This window comes from Littorina saxatilis, linkage group LG5 (assembly GCF_037325665.1).
Source record: "Littorina saxatilis isolate snail1 linkage group LG5, US_GU_Lsax_2.0, whole genome shotgun sequence".
In the NCBI taxonomy this organism is placed as follows: domain Eukaryota; kingdom Metazoa; phylum Mollusca; class Gastropoda; order Littorinimorpha; family Littorinidae; genus Littorina; species Littorina saxatilis.
The window spans coordinates 46,820,794-46,831,521 of NC_090249.1; the positions used below are offsets into that span (position 1 = coordinate 46,820,794).

The 10,728-nt window shown below is 46.7% G+C and overlaps 1 protein-coding gene across 1 annotated transcript in view; it reads right to left on the bottom strand.

Annotated features, from left to right (window-relative positions):
• LOC138967261 (uncharacterized) overlaps positions 1–8,367 on the bottom strand; it is a 52,644-nt gene extending 44,277 nt beyond the window's left edge. The window contains exon 1 of the mRNA XM_070339787.1: positions 7,892–8,367. The gene's annotated coding sequence lies outside the window, so the exon portion shown is untranslated. The remainder of the gene's footprint in view (positions 1–7,891) is intronic.
• Positions 8,368–10,728: the final 2,361 nt, after the last annotated feature.

A 10,728-nucleotide genomic window follows, 5' to 3' on the forward strand; every position in this document is an offset into this window, starting at 1 on the left:
CCGAGGCATCTCACGCTTACGACTTGAACACGGCAGTGATCAAGGTCGTAACCCCGTTGTTCACGGGGACCATTGTGGCCGTCGTCATGGACGATCCTCCATGCGACCTGCTCATTGGAAACCGGGTTCAGTTTGTGGACGGCGTCACCAGGGAGGTTCCCGTTTATCGGTCTCCCGACGTCATTTCAGTGCTCACGCGGGCACAGGCGGAGCGAGAGGACAAACCTCTCAAACCCCTACCTGCTGCACGAGCTGCCCTGGGGAACGTGACCCCCGCGCTTCTCGCGAAGGCTCAGGATTCTGACCCGACCTTAGCTACTCCTCGGGAGCACGCGAAGTCGGGGAAGGTGAAGCTGAGCGGGAAGCATGGGAGGTCAAAGTTCCTCAGGGACAAGAAGTTGCTCTACCGTGAGTTCAGCAACCAAGAAGGTACATTCAAACAGGTTGTCGTGCCTCGCGAGTTTCGCGAGGGTGTCATGGCAACGGCACACGACTCGATTCTGGGAGGTCATCTTGGTACCAAGAAGACCACGGATCGTGTCTGGCGCCACTTTTACTGGCCAGGCATCTGCACGGATGTCCGACGTTTCTGTGCGTCCTGCGATAAGTGCCAGAAGGTGGTTGCCAAAGGAAGGGTGAGGAAGGTCCCCTTAGAGAAGATGCCGCTCATCGACGAACCCTTTCGTCGGGTGGCAGTGGACATCATCGGGCCCATCTTGCCTGCGTCTGAGGACGGAAACAGATACATTTTGACCATGGTGGACTACGCTACTCGATACCCAGAGGCGATCCCTCTGAAATCGATTGAAGCCACGCGAGTAGCTGAGGCTCTGGTTACTATGTGGTCCCGGCTGGGAATTCCATCAGAGGTACTCACCGACAGAGGCACGCAGTTCACGGGAGGAGTGATGGCGGAGGCAGCACGACTGCTATCACTGGAGCAGCACTTCACCACTCCTTACCATGCTCAGTGCAACGGACTGGTGGAAAGGTTCAATGGCACCTTGAAGACCATGCTGAGGAAACTAGCTCAGGAGAAACCACGCACGTGGGACAGGTACATCCCAGCATTGCTTTTTGCATACCGCGAGGTTCCTCAGGAGAGCTTGGGTTTTTCCCCATTTGAGTTGTTGTACGGCAGACAGGTACGCGGTCCCATGGCTATCCTGCGTCAAGCTTGGACGGACGAAGAAGCTGACGAGGAGGTGCAGACGACGGCGACCTACATCGTAGAACTCAGGAACAGGATTGAAGAGACCTGCAAACTGGCTCAAGAGAACCTGGGAAGAGCAGCACAGCGTTACGCGCGAGGATTCGACCGCAAGGCACGGCCGCGCAGCTTCAAGATTGGAGAACGGGTGTTGCTACTTCTACCTGTCAAACACAACAAGCTACAACTGCAGTGGCAAGGACCTTTTGAGGTGACAGCGAAAGTGGGCCAGAACGACTACAGGATCGTCATGAACGGGAAAGCACGCCTGTACCACGCCAACCTGCTGCGCGCCTACATAGAGAGGACTGCCTACGGGGAAAAGGACAAAGTGACAGAAGCAGTTGCTGTCGTGATGGACGAGACAACGGAAGAACAGGGAGGAGGACGGGTACCAGTTTGTCCGCTGGAGGCTAGTGAGGATCTCACGGACGTGCACATCTCACCTGATCTTGGGGACGACCAGCAGGCGGACCTGCAAGAGATCCTGAAGGATGCAGCACGGGTCCTTACAGACATACCACTTCAGACGCATCTAGAGGAGTTTACCTTCGACTTGCTGGAGAAACAGCCAGTGAGGACGAAGCAGTATCCCATGCCTCATGCCCAGAAGGAGGTGGTCAGGAAGGAAATCGCCGACATGACGAAGTTGGGCGTCATCGAGCCAGCGAACTCTCCCTACAGTTCACCAATTGTGCTTGTAAAGAAGAAGGATGGACGCGTCAGGTTCTGTGTTGACTACCGGAAGCTGAACAAGATTACGGCGTTTGACGCGGAACCCATGCCTGATGTGGACTACCTCTTCAGTCACTTGGCCAAGGCCAAGTACTTTTCCAAACTGGACCTCACCAAGGGATACTGGCAGATCCCAGTTGCCGAGGAAGACCGCCCAAAGACTGCTTTTACCACTCCATTCGGCCAGTTCCAGTGGACAGTCATGCCTTTTGGTCTACAGAATGCAGGTGCCGTCTTCACTCGCATGATGAGGAAACTTTTGGAACCATTGAAGCGCGAGGACATCAGCAGTTTCATCGACGATGTGCTGATCGCGACAGAGACATGGACTGAACATCTCGACGCCCTGCGCGACGTGTTCGGAAGGTTGAAGGACGGAAATCTGGGAGCTAAACCGTCCAAGTGCTACTTGGGATTTCGGGAATTGTCTTTCCTGGGTCATGTTGTCGGCGAGGGATTGCTCGTTCCAGAGGACGACAAGATCCAGAAGATTCGGGAGGCGGAGCCACCGCGCACGAAGAAAGAAGTCAGGTCTTTCCTGGGCCTAGCCAGCTTCTACAGACGCTTCATCCCGCACTTTGCCGAAATCGCACTACCACTGACCAACCTTACCAAGAAACTACAACCGACCGTTGTAGTGTGGACTGAGGAATGCAGCTCCGCATTCAACACCCTGAAGAGGCGACTCACCAGTCAGCCTATTCTCCGACTACCAGACCTGAACAAGGACTTCGTGCTGAGGACAGACGCTTCAGGAAAGGGACTTGGGGCAGTGTTGCTTCAGGAGACAGAGGGGTTTTTGCACCCTGTTTGCTTCGCCAGCCGTAAGCTGACCTCGGCCGAGGCAGCGTATGCAACGGTTGAACGCGAGTGTCTCGCCATTGTCTGGGGCATCCAGAAGTTCGAAGCGTACCTGTACGGACGACCTTTCTGTCTGGAGACGGACCATCAACCTCTGCAATATCTTCAGGTTGCAAGGTTGGCAAACGCCAGACTTATGCGCTGGGCGTTGATTCTCCAACCGTACCAATTCACGGTACGCGTCATTCCGGGCGCCAACAATGTTGGAGCTGACTTTCTCTCTCGGGCTGTAGAGGAGAACATGACTGTGAGCGAAACCGAGGTTTCGTCTTGAAGAGGGGAGGTGTGTCACGATCGGGTGACAGAGACCAAGAAAGCGTCACTCAGTGGAGTGCCTGTTCTGGGTCAATGTATGATAGAAAGCGCCTGTGCGTGATATTGGACACAGCAGAGTTTTTGCTGACAGTGCTCCCGAGCACGGATGTTTTGAAACGCACGAGCTTCACAGTGCAGGTTTCTGCTGTCATAGGGCTGACGGTTTTTTTCGCTGACAGCGCGCACGGGATTTTCAGGGATTGAGTTTCTCGTGTCTTTTTCCTGCTTGGGGAGGCAAAACTGTGTATAGCTGGACTGGTTTGGTGACAAGGTCAGTCACGTGTATTTGGCTAGGTGGTCTGTCAGAGACTCAAGGACGACACACTTGACACCCAGCGGCAGAAGGGGAAGGACCTAACACACAGTTACTAGAGTATGATGGTTTTTCACCGAGTATCATATTCGGCACTCTAGGGGAACTTCCACAAGTTATTCCTTTCCTCTGCCACGTATTTTGCTGAGGACAAGTCGTCACATTTCCTTCGTCGGCGATGGCTTTCGCATAAGGATTCGACAAGGGGTTCTGGACGTTTTGGGTCACTGTTGACGAACAGAGACTGTTCCAGGGAGGAGGCGGACTTTGCTTCCATTGAGAGTTACAATCATAGGCTTTTGAGGTAATAAATCATTATTTAACGCTGTTGATGAGTCTGTGTTGTGGAATGAAATACTCTCTGTTGTTCTTTCCAGGTTAGCGCATAATTTACTCTCTGTGACGCTAAAATACTAATCTGTATATGGTTTTTGCAGATAGGGAGAGAAGGACGGAAAATGGCTGTTTTGTTGTTGTAAAAAGTCAGTTTTGTGCAGGCCCACGTGCTCGATGAGATATTTAAAGATGACATGTTTTAAGGTGGTGGGTGAGGGGTAGCTGACATGTTTAGTGCACCGATGCTTTCTGTTTGCAGCCTTCCTTCGTTCGTTCGTTTCGTTCGTTCGTTACGTTCCCGTAACATCTGCACGGCTGACTCTGGCGGGAACTGTTGAAGCTACGCTAACCAGGAGACCGGCTAACCAGCGGACCGGCTAACCAGCGAACCGGCTAACCAGCGGACCGGCTAACCAGCATACCGGCTAAGCAGCAGCAGCAGAGATAAAGCTAAGTGCACCATGTCGTACGCACCCCGTTGACCACCGTTGTCTTTTCGTATCTATGATTTCATTGGAGTAGTGACAACGTGGGGTGTGACACCTGCACGAACTAGAGCTTTTCGAACAGAACATTCTCATTTTGACTGTATTTACACGGGTTCAGCGTGTTACTATAATTTTCTACATAGTACTGGCATTTTGTCAGTGAACACTGGTTTTTTACGTGTTGAGAACGTAAAAGGAACATATTTTGAGTGAAGGCTCGAGGGAGGTGGAGAGTTTATACATAAACAGGCGTCTGAAACTTATACTTTTGTTGACTCTATTTAATTGTATGCCTGCGAGAGTGGATCGTGGTGTGGTTAGTTAATTAGTAGTAATTAACCGGTTCATAATCACCTTGAGTGATATATTGAAACGTGACACAAACAGACAGAGTGAAACCTATGAGCCGCTTTATTACATAAAGGCGGCTTAATAAAGATGTAACCGAGTGCCGAAACACTACGATCACCTCGGGAGGCGAAGTGCAATCAAACAGGATTGAAAATGTTAGGGCTAATTTCTTAGCCCTCTAAAAACTGTTATGCAAACCCGAAGGTTTCCATGAACATACAGACAATCGGAAACCACCAGACCCCATCACAAACAGAATTCCACAACTCACCGGTGTTGACTTTAAAGGCCGACAACTCGGGTGCAGAGTCTGCTGTGAAAGGAGCGGTAGCCTCCCCTGTCACAAAGATAACAGGGGAGATGATAGAGGCAAAAATAGAATGAAGAAAACCAGAACAGAACAAGTCGGACAGTACCTAACGTTTGATAAAAAAAGAAACAAAGTCTAAGGAATAGAGTGCTCTTTTTCGTGATTTTGTTTGGTTGTTTGTTCTTTTAAGTACACTTACAACTTAAACTTTTAGGAAGAAAAAAACTTCGTTACCATGCAACTCTACACCAGTTTAGGAAACAAGGATCCTTGAAATATGGACTCCGTTTTATTTATTTACTTCGTGTTGTTGTTGTGTTGTTTGTTTTCTGAGTTAGCCTACAACTTAAACTTTTACGGAAAAAAAATCCACCGAAATAGATCAAAGTCGGTCACCCATGCAACTTAGCAGCTACAAAAGGGGACTCGGTGATATGCGGGTTTGATTTGTTTGTGTGGTTGTGTTGTTTGTGTTTCGAGTCGGCCAATAACCTAAACTTTTACTGCCAAAAAAATCTCTTCAAAGAAATATGTTAAACTCGGTCATTGTGTGACCGAGCAACAGAGGTCCATGCAATATGGTTTTTATCTTATTTTATTTCTTTGTTCAGTGTTTACTGGCCTGTATTGTTTGCTAGGTTATGTTTCCAGTACTCTTGACGACGCGGAATATTCTGTTATTTCTGTCACAGAAAACAACTTTTTGTTTCTCTTTTCCTTCACGCACGTACAGTTTTTCAAAAGTAATTATCCTTAATTTGTCTCCTGTGGTTTACTTTACAATGTTTCATTCATTGTGAATTATGCATATCAATAGTTAGAAACACGGATTTTTTTTTGTAAAGTCGGACTGAGAATGTCACCAAGTTTACCAGCAAATAAAGGCACACCGGAAGAAAAAAAATCATCTTCCATAGCCGGCGAGACATTAAAAACAGACCAACACACACTGTTTTACTTCCATTCTAACCCTGGACTTTCACTGTTTAATATATTTTTGGTAGTCTTCAACTCCGTGACTTGCTTTTTACGAGGGTCACCGTTCGGTACGCCCGCAGTGGGAGATATAGTCGCCAAGCAGTGGAGGTGATCATAAAAAAAGGCCCACATTCCTTACTGTTGGTACCCCAAGCATTGTACGATGGCCTCAATGACCGACTATCACAGTGTGACTACTGGACTTGCTTTGAAAAAGTTGCCCTAGTCCCTTGTTATTGGCTCAATATTTGGAAGCGCCACTGAGAGAGAGAGGGGGAGAGAGAGAGAGAGAGAGAGAGAGAGAGAGAGAGAGAGAGAGAGAGAGAGAGAGAGAGAGTGAAAGAGAGAGAGAGAAAGAGAGAGAGAGAGAGAGTGAGAGACAGAGAGAGACACACACAGAGAGAGACAGACAGAGAGACAGAGAGACAGACAGACAGACAGATAGAGAGACAGACAGACAGACAGACAGACAGATAGACAAAAAGAGAGAACGAACAAACGAACGAACTTTATTTTACAAGGATACAGGTTCGAGGCAGTGGAGGTAAAAAAAAATATGCCCACATTCTTCACTGTACCTCAGCATTGTCGGCCTCAATGACCGTCTATCACCGTGTGACCAGGTTTGAAAAGTTGCCGTAAGGTTTACAGTCCTAGTCCCTTGTTATCGGCTGAATATTTGGAAGTGTCCCTGATATAGAGTGAGATGGGGGGGGGGCAGTGTGAGAGAGAGAGAGAGAGAGAGAGAGAGAGAGAGAGAGGGAGAGAGAGAGAGAGAGAGAGAGAGAGAGAGAGAGATGGGGGGCACTTCCAAATATTCAGAGAGAGACAGAGAGGCACAGAGAGACACAGAAAGACACAGACAGACCGAGAGACAGACAGACAGACAGACAGATAGATCGATCGACAGAGAAGGACAGACAGACAAACAGAAAGACAGACACAGGTTGAGATAGACAGACATACAGACAGACAGACAGACAGACAGACTGACAGACATAGATTGAGAGAGAGATGACAGAGACACACAGAGAGACAGAGACAGATAGAGAGACATACAGAAAGATAGACAGAAAGAGAGAGAGAGACACACACACAAACACACAGACAGACAGACAGATAGAGAGAAAGACAGAGAGAGGGAGAGAGAGAGAGAGAGAGAGAGAGAGAGAGAGAGAGAGAGAGAGAACTTCCGTCGAAAGGAAAGTAAAGCCTAATTTGTAATCCTCTGCTGGAGAAAAAAAATTGTAATTCTCTGAATATTTTTTTTTAAACCAAACATAAAGTCACTAGAAAGTATTTAAAGCCAACAAAGTTCGCATTTACACAGCACATCAAGCGAATTTGTGCCGGGCGAAGAAGTAAAATGCATGTCATGTAGAAAACCTGATAATCAGCTACTTCGGCCTTGCACTTTCACGAGACAGCGATCGATAAGGTCATTAAAAGAAAATGATGTCATTGTCAGTGATCGGCGAAAAGGGTACAGGAAAGAGAAAGTGCAAGCAACCAAAATGAATGCAGTGAATCATCTTTATAAACCGCGATTCAGGGTGGCCACACATCGTCAAATGTCCATATCAAAAATCTCTTGGCACGTCGCAATAAGGAAAACCAAAAATCAAACTAAAACGCATTGCCTTGTAATGTGAAAGCTCTTCAAAGGTTGTTCGAATGTGTGCCAAACGAAGTAACAGAAGACATCGATTGTCTTCATAATAACACAAATCAAATACACATTCCAAAATTCAGAATAAAAAAAGTCTTGTTTTGTTAAATAATTAACGTTTTAATAAATAACCTTTCTTGATTTGTTTTATTCATAATAACGAGACATTCAGTTGTCCACATTAAACTGCTCGTGTCGAGAAGTATTTGCCATATATGAGAGAAAAATACAATCGTAACTTTACACGCATTGGCATACAACGTGAAAACGTAAGAAACTTTGTTAGTACAAATAACAGACTACAAAAACAAACGAGCGCACAAACCTCCTTTATCTGTGGAGAAATCCCAAGTAAGCAGTGGCTCTCCTCTCAAACAACAACGACAACAGCAACTATCCGCACTTCCCCGTGTGCTACTGTAACACAAATGTCTGTCCACTGACAATACTATCTGCTGGCAGACGACAGTCATCCAAACGGTTGCCGCGCGGCGGACAACGGACACAAGCTAGCAGACGATCACACTGGACAGCGACAGTTGCAGGGATTTTCACCCTTGACACGTTTCTTCGTGGCAGACACACACAGCTGAAACACAGGGGGAAAAAACAACACTCAGGTATGCTACGAATGGCGGACAGTTTGAACCGCAAAGTGTCGTCTGCCTGTCACTGCAGTAGCACATGTCCTACCAACAACAGTTCTTTTCTCTTCGTTTCTTCAACAGGTCGGGATTTAATGGGGTCCTCAATAGCGTGGCAGTGTAGAGGAAACACTGGCGGTTAGAAAAGGTGGAATGTGAATTACCTTGCTGTTCACTCCACTGGGGGAATTGTGGAAGTTGCTGCTAATTGAGTTCTGCCCCTTCTCCTACCACTGACTTACGTTGCGGTCGATGGCTCAGAGGATTTGACACTTCTTGATGGATGGGAAACTCAAGACGCTGTTGGCTGTTTTGATTGATACATGCGTTGAATGATTGCTACACTGAAAAAGGAAGTTTTGACGGGGGTTGTCTGCATTGGCTAAAAGTGTTTCGGGTTTTTGGGTGACAAGCAATAATATACATTTTAAACCGACTTCCATGGAACAGAATTTCAGTGAACTTTTTTACACAGGGACATCCTTAATCAAGTCTTTGCGTGCATCATCACGTGTGTATACAGTGTGTGTGTATGTGTGTGTGTGTGTATACATAATGTTGTCTGTGTCAGATCAGTGTCGCGTCTCTCTCTCTCTCTCTCTCTCTCTCTCTCTCTCTCTCTCTCTCTCTCTCTCTCGCTGTCTCTCTCTCTCTCTCTCGCTGTCTCTCTCTCTCTCGCTGTCTCTGTCCGTCTTTGTCTCGCTGGTTTTGTTTTATCTGTCTCTCTTAGTCTCTCTCTCTGTAAATATCTCTCTCTCTCTGTCTCATCTCTCTCTTGTACTCTCTCTCTCTCTCTCTCTCTCACCACCCTCTCTCTCTCTCTCTCACTCTCTCTCTCTCTCTCTCTCTCTCTCTCTCTCTCTCTCTCTCTCTCTCTCTCTCTCTCTCTCTCTCCGCCCCTCTCTTTTCGTTCCCTGTCTTTAATCTTTTTCCTATTTCCAATTCTCACCCACACGTACACCGCCAACTTTTCTCCACAGCGCCGTCACTTCACGTCAGCGACGCCGCTCCCACGCACTCCATTTTTTAAAACAACCCCGAGCCAAAGCTCAAACTCAACTGGACAACTCTTTGCTCAGGTTGAACCCGGACTTTAGTTAAAAGGGTGTCTTGGGATACCGAGGGCTGCGAGTTTGTTAGAGTCAAAGAGGCCAGGGTTTAGGTCAGATTTAAGGCTCATGGTCTAGTTTGGACGAGCGTGAGTAATCTGGAGAACTGCATATGCTTTGGAAAAAAGGAGGGGAGGGGGTATAAAATGTGCAAGTACACATCACATTTTAAAACATTTTCTCATCGGCCGGGAACGTAGAAGAAGAAGAAGAAAACATTTTCTCATTAAAATTGATTGATTGCTTCACTGAAAAAGGATTTTTTTGCCACCTGAGTCGGTCTTAGCCAATGTCTCGAAAAGAAAATCATCACAAAAAAGAGTGTGTTGTTGTTGTTGTTGTTGTTGTTGTTGTTGTTGTTGTTGTTGTTGTTGTTGTTGTTGTTGTTGTTTAAATATCGCGTTCCTTTGCAGCCAGTATAACCATAGTATTTATTTTGGACCCGATTCTAGTTACATATCTTCTGTGTTATTAGTAACACACCATGACCAAAAAGAAAACACAAAACAACAAAGCCGGAGAATAAACATGCCGTTAAAAAGTGAAAAGGCAACAACATGAAAATGATCAGAACAAAACACAAATTTTGATGTGAAGCCAGCTGGGAATGGTTTGGTATTCGTGTTTAATTCTGTAATCAATGACAACTTACCCCAAAACACGATCACTTCCTGATTAGTTCAAACACTCAATCTAAATCCATAATATCAACCTTCATTTCAAGGTCAAGTTAGGTGGGTTTTTTCTTTCTTTTTTCTTCTTTTTTTTTCTTTTCTTTTTTTTAAAGAAAAAATGCCTCCGACGGCATTGCAGCCCACATACTTTTTTGCGAGAAAAGTGACAGCTTATGTTTTGACGGCAAACTCAAACGACAAACCGATGACGACAATCCATCTCCACAATTCCTACTTGTCTCTCTTCTATATTCAAACAAACGAAAATATGTGTTTTTCTTCCGGCAGCCATGACAGGAGGTGGCTGCAAACGGAATGCTGATGGCAAGTAGAGGGTGTCTGTCGCTTTTCTATTACAGTAGAACCCCCCGTTTATGACCTTCTAAACTTATGAGAAAATCAGGTTCTAAAATAGAGGGGGCCTTGAAAAGGAGGCAAATTTACAGATGCTATGGACTGAACATCTGAGAAAGAAGGGTCTTAAAAATGAGGAAGTCTTAAATTGGGGGGGGGGGTGTCTTAAAAGCGAGGTTCCACTGTACAGCCTTGCCCCCAGGTCACGGACAACGTCCCGATGGTCAAACAGAATTGACCACAAGTCTTCCGTCCGGCCACTGTCCAACCCGCTCTGTGTCCACACAAACCCCACTTGGTTTGTCTGCTTTCGGTGTCCTCTTTTATGCTTATTGCGTAGGGAGGGGTCGGGAGGAAGAGGTGGGTGGAAGAGTGGGTGTT